Source organism: Olea europaea, unplaced genomic scaffold (assembly GCF_002742605.1).
Source record: "Olea europaea var. sylvestris unplaced genomic scaffold, O_europaea_v1 scaffold2078, whole genome shotgun sequence".
Lineage (NCBI taxonomy): Eukaryota > Viridiplantae > Streptophyta > Magnoliopsida > Lamiales > Oleaceae > Olea > Olea europaea.
Window position 1 is genome coordinate 33,858 of NW_019238703.1, and position 6,850 is coordinate 40,707.

Here is a 6,850-nt window from a genome sequence, read left to right on the forward strand (position 1 = left end):
AGAAGGTCACAAGTTGAACTCAGCTATGAGGTTCGGGTTCAAGGCCACCAACAATGTGGCAGAATACGAGGCGCTTCTTACGAGCCTCGGATTAGCCAGAGAAATGCAAGAGAAAAGGCTACTTATCAGTAGTGAGTCCCAGCTGGTCGTTAGCCAGGTGAACGGCAACTTCTCAGCCAGAGAAAACCATGGCCTCCTACTTGAAAATAGTGATGAATCTCATCCCATCCTTTGAAATGTTTGAGTTAATCCAGATCCTCCGCGTTGAAAATGCAAATGTGGATGCGCTCTCCAAACTTGCAAGTAGCAAGGAATCTGAACTACTCACAGTAGTCCCAAATGAGCACCTCTTCATACCATCAACCCGAGGCCCCCAATGTGATGTGGGTGGCAGGGACTCCTACCTGGATGCAGCCCATCGTAGCCTACTTAAAGGACTAGGTATTTCCCACTAATAAGCATGAAGCTTACAAGTTAAGAAGGAGGTCAGCTCATTTCCTCTTCATGGATGATATACTCTACAAGAAGAGCTTCTCCTCTCCACTCCTTCGATGCGTGGGAGGAGAAGAGGCTACCTACATCTTAAGAGAAGTCCACGAGGGTGTTTACGACAACCACTCTAGAGGTATATCTTTGGCGTAAAAAATACTGAGACGGGGGTACTATTGGCCTGCCTTGAAAAAGGACGCCCTCCAGTTTGTACGAAAATGTGACAAATGCCAACGATTCTCTCCTATCCAAAGACAACTATTGCAAGATTTGACTACGGTCTCCAGCCCCTGGCCCTTCTCGAAGTGGAGTGTAAACCTCATAGGTCCTCGATCGAAATGCAGAGAAGGCACGAGCTTTGCAATTGTGACCAATGATTACTTCATGAAGTGGGTTGAGCCTGAACCATTGGCAAAAATCATAGAAGCAAACACTTCCAAGTTCTTGTGGAAGAACATTATATACCGGTTCGGGATTCCCTACTCAATCATCTCAGACAATGGTAAACAGTTCGATAACAAGAAGGTCAGAAGTTTGTGTGAAGAACTTGGCATCAAGAAGCACTTCTACACACCTCATCGCCCACAAGCAAATGGCCAGGTTGAGGCTGTGAACAAGACCATCAAACACGTCCTGAAAAGGAAGCTTGATGTGTCAAAAGGGACATGGGTGAGTGAGCTACCACGAGTGCTTTGGGCAATCCGAACCACTATGAGGACCCCCACAGGGGAAACACCTTTCCTCATGGCATACGAAACTGAGGCGACAAGCCCCGTCGAGGTCGGACTTCTATCTCCACGACGTCTGCACTTCAGTGAAATAACAAACGATGAGTTTCGAAGGTGCGACCTCGACTTCATTGAGGAAATAAGAGATGACGCCCAGTTGAATCTCGCCACATATCAAAGAAAGATGACGAAATACTTCAACTCAAAGATGAAGAAGAGGTCATTTCGAATCAACGACCTGGTCCTTTAGGAAAGTCTTCATCTCCTCTAAGGAACCAGGCATCGGTACCTTGGGTTCGAATTGGAAAGGCCCATATAGAATTAAGGAGGAGATCCGACCTGGGACATATTGGATTGAAGACATGGACGGCAAGGCACAACCCCATCCATAGAACATTGAACACCTCTGAATCTATTATCAATGAATGTACTACCTCGCTGGACGATCTTTCCCAGCTCATGTAACATTTCCACGATTCAATAAAATTTTCCATGATTGAATTCAAGTGTCGCACTACGTCATGACCTCAGAGGAGAGGTCAGTGTCCCATATCTGAGCCACCTCATCTGAACTCCGAGGTGCACGCCACTTGCCTCCCTTTGGTGAGGCTGAATGTCAGGGGGAGAAGCCTCAACATGGATGAACCATCCGCCATGTTGGGAAGCGTCGTTATCTCGGAGAAGAGGTCAGCATCCCATCTCTGGACCACCTCGCTTGAACTTCGAGGCGTACACGACTTGCCTCCCTTTGGCGAGGCTGAACGCCAGGGAAAAAAGCCTCAACAAGGATGAACCATCCACCATGTTGGAAGGCATCGTCACCTCGGAGGAGAGGTTAGCATCCCATCTCTGGGGCCACCTCGCTTGAACTCTAAGACACACACCACTTGCCTCCCTTTGGCGAGACTGAAAGCCATTGGGAGAAGCTTCAATATAGATGAATCATCCACCATGTTGGAAAGCGTAGTCACCTTGGATGAGAGGTCAGCGTCTTATCTCTAGGCAACCTCGCTTGAACTTCGAGGGGCACACCACTTGCCTCCCTTTGACGAGGCTGAACGTCACTGGGAGAAGCCTCAACATAAGCGAATCATCCACCATGTTGGGAAGCATCGTCACCTTGGAGGAGAGGTTAGCGTCCCATCTCTGGGCCAACTCGCTTGAACTCCGAGGCGCAAGCCACTTGCCTCTCTTTGGCAAGGCTGAACGCCATTGGGAGAAGCCTCAACATGGATGAACCATCCACGATGTTGGGAAGCATCGTCACCTCGAAAGAGAGGTCAGCGTCCCATCTCTAGAGCCACCTCGCTTGAACTCCGAGACGCACGCCACTTGCCTCCCTTTGGCGAGACTAAACGTCATTGGGAGAAGCCTCAACATAGATGAACCATCCACGATGTTGGGAATCATCGTCACCTCGGATGAGAGGTCAGCGTCTCATCTCTGGGCTACCTCACTTGAACTCCGAGGCGCACGTCACTTGCCTCCCTTTGACGAGGCTGAACGCCACTGGGAGAAGCCTCAACATGAACGAACCATCCACCATATTGGGAAGCGTCGTCACCTCGGAGAAGAGGTCAGCGTCCCATCTCTGGGCCACCTCGCTTGAACTTCGAGGCGCAGGCCACTTGCCTCTCTTTGGCGAGGCTAAAGGCCATTGGGAGAAGCCTCAACATAGATAAACCATCTACGCTATTGGGAAGCATCATCACCTCGGAGGAAAGGTCAGCGTCCCATCTCTGGGCCACCTCGCTTGAACTCCGAGGCGCGGGCCACTTACCTCCCTTTAGCGAAGTAGAATGCCACTCGGAGAAGCCTCAACATGGATAAACCATCCACCATGTTGGGAAGCATCGTCAGCTCGAAGGAGAGGTCAGCGTCCCATCTTTGGGCAACCTCACTTGAACTCCAAGGCGCATGCCACTTGCCTCCCTTTGGTAAGGCTGAACGTCACTGAGAGAAGTCTCAACATAGATGAACCATCTACCATGTTGGGAAGCATCGTCACCTCGGAGGAGAGGTCAGCGTCCCATCTCTGGGCCACCTCGCTTGAATTCCGAGGCGTACGCCACTTATCTCCCTTTGACGAGGCTGAACGTCATTGGGAGAAGCCTCAACATAGCTGGACTATCTACCATGTTGGGAAGCGTCGTCACCTCGAAGGAGGGGATAGCGTCCCATCTCTGGACCACCTCGCTTGAAATCCGAGGCGCACGCCCACTTGTCTCCCTTTGGCGATGTTGAACGCCATTAGGAGAAGCCTCAACATGGATGAACCTTCCACCATGTTGGGAAGCATCGTCACCTCGGAGGAGAGGTCAGCGTCCCATTTCTGGGCTACCTCGCTTGAACTTCGAGGCTCACGCAACTTGCCTCCCTTTGGCGAGGCTGAAAGCCAGGGGGGAAAACCTCAACGAGGATCGAACTTCTTTACCCATTGATTCACAAAGCTCAACCACTACAAGCTTCACGCAACTACCTTTTCAATCAGACCTAGCAATGTTCTGAGTTCAGCTGAAAGACGGTCAGTCTTAGGATCTATTCAGGTTACAGTTATTAAGCTGAAGTACAATTTACTCGCTTAAGTCCAATATCAGTCATGGTTCGTATAGCTTAAGTACAATTTACTTACTTAAGTGATTGGAGTTGGAATATCAAGTAAAGGTTATTTAATTCTTCAATCAATCTTAAGTTCAATTACTTAATGAGGCCAATGCACTTGGAAGAAGAACAATATTGAATGAAAGAGATTATATTGATTTTCAATCAGTTACAAAAGGAGGGCCTGAGGCCAGTACATCGGAATTAACTGAAAAGTAAACTATCCTAAGCCTCAGATGATGGTGGAGGTGCCTCCGCAGCCTGAGCATCAAAACTCCCTACTCTGCCTCTGCTGCTTCATCCCCAACCGCTTCATCAGTTGGGGTTTGAGGTACTTCATCCACAAACTCCAACCTCAGCTGTGACAGGACTTAATTTGGGTAGAGTTCCTCAGCCCTCTCCATCATTTCGGCATAAGCATAATTTCTCTAGTAGATGCTGAAGCCCTTGTATTCCTCAGTGTTGTGGAAGTTGGCAATGTAGTCTTTGACTGCCTCCTCCCTCGCCACATTGGCCTTCTCCTTTGCCTCGGCCAATTCATCCACATGTCACTTTATTTGGCCCGCCAAGAACTTATAGGCGTCTTGGGCCCCAGCCAGCTCCAGATTGGCCTTCTCCAAGGCCTCAACAGTCACTTTTGGTGGTCATTGGAGAGCTCCACTTTCTTGGTAAGGGAAGCTATCTCACACTGGGACTCATAGACCTCCTTCTTCAAGGCCTTGATTTGAGCCAAAGCAGACCCCAGCTTGACCGCATCTTCGATTTTTTGGACTCTCGCTTCCTCTGCCTCGGCCTCAGCCTTCTTCAGCTCCTCTGCGAGGGAGGTTACCTTCTTCTCCAAGGATTGAGTCCTCGTCTGAAAATCAGTAAGGGCCTCCTGCACTCCAATTCGAGGCCAAAGGTCCTCACATTTTGGCTCACAAGGGCCCTTGTCAAGTCCACCGCGTTACAGGAAGAGGCATGAAACTGCCACCGGTCCATCCAAAATTTGTAGAAGCTCTCAGTAGCACTTCGAATCTCAGCTGGTAGAGCCTCCACCAACGCCGGGGCCAGGACCTCTTCCTTTCCGGTAAGGAAGTTTGGAGATTTCCCTTGCACTCTTGCGGGCCTCTACTTAGCAGCTTCATTCTCTGCTTTCTCAGCCGCCCTCCTCAACCTCTGCGTGTCGCACCATTTCAATCTTCACCGCTTTTGAGGTGGCCTCCAGGAGCTTCGGCTGAGGGGCTTCTTTTCCTTCATAGGACATAGAAGTCCCGAACTTCCCAGATGAGCTGGTGACGTGCTCCAGCTTCCTCTTTTTCTGCTCCTCGAGGACCTTCTCCTTTCCCCAAGGCTCTTTGGCCTTCTCCGGACCTCTTGGCACCACTTGACCTTAGCTTCAGGGGCCTTGCCGTCACATTGGATATGGCCCTAAGGATAGAGGCCATGTCTGGGGCTGGGTACTCCCTCCTCTTGAACTTGTCTGCAAAGCATGTCAGTACATCAGCATCGAAACAAAAAGTAAGAAATACACAAGTATACAAGCCTCTTACCTTTGGAGGCCATCAATTCAAAGTCAATGAAGTAGTAGCTTCTGTCGATGAGGTGGTCGAAGTGCCGAAGTTTCAGAGGTCTCTTGTAAATGTCCTCTATCACTTCAAACTCCTCCTTGCTCAACTCGAACCTTGTACTACTATCTGCACAGCAAGCCTCAACAGTTAGAAAAAGAAAAATTTGAATACAAAATGTAAACTAATTAGGCTAGGAGACTTACGAGTTTCGTAGTACTGGGTCGGTACTGTGCAAGCGAAGGCTGTGTCCCCCTCCATCGCATGCCACCTGCCCCTCACCCAGAACCACGATTCCTTCCACCCCTTGATGGAGGAAGGTAGCCCCATTACAAATGGTGCGTGAGCCCCCTGAGGAGTTAAGTAATACCACCCCTTTGACTCCTTACCTATCACCCTAGGTTGGAATAGGGTCATGAAGACGTGGAGAGGCATGTCCTCCCCAAGTGACACTTTCTTCCACAGGAAGATGAGCCAACCAACTAGCTCTACCCATTTGGCAGAATCTGGTTGGCGACAACATAAAATTCCTTAGCACCGCCCTAAAGAAAGGGTGTAAAAGAAGACGCATACCTGCCTTAAACAGGTATTCACTCACCGTCATGCATTCGGGCCTCAGATAACAGGCGCGCTCATGAGCCTCGGGCACCAATATTTCGACATAATGAGGTACACAGTACCTCTCTCTGGTCTCCCCCAGCCTCTTCAAGGTCATATTTGATGGCACTCTGGACGCTTCCCACTCCTCACTGTAATCTACTGGCTTCTCAGTCATAGCATATTGCTCAACCTCGGGGTTTCTTCTGTGACTCGCCCCCTCGTCGAATGATGCAATAGTTACTAATTTCCTACCCAAGGTGGACTCCATATCAGAAAAGGATGAACTCAATACAAGGGATTTTCAATGAAAATACCTATGGAAAATGACTACGTGAACGGAGTAACGCCGAAAAATGAGAAGATCGACTATTTGGACGCCGAAAAACTTGAGATTTTGAAGAAGAAATCAGATTGCAAAGATTGAAAATCCAGAAAAATGGAGGTCTCTCACCTTTTATAAAGGACCAGGACAAACCCTAGCCGTCTAATCAAAGCTTATTGAATCTGGACCCTTCATTCTAAATCAAATCCGAGGCGTAGAATTTAAACGATTTTTCGAACCTACGCTTCATATTCAAGCGTATCCTCCACGCACCTTCCCAAACGCGTCTACTTCTAGAAGCTCTAGCTATGCTCATAATTACGACTTTAATTCGACGGCAGCAGGCGCCTTGGAAGTTGAACGGTCCAGCCACCTTTCCTCGAAAATATGCGTAAAACATCAAATCATTGGTACTACTATCGAGGAACAATCATTACCAACGAGCCTCAGAATTCAACCTCCTCAAGCCTCACAGGTTCGATTTCCCAACCACCTCGGCTTCCTCATCAGAAATCAGCCATCAAGCCTCGCAGGTTCGGTTTCCCAACCACCTCGGCTTTCTC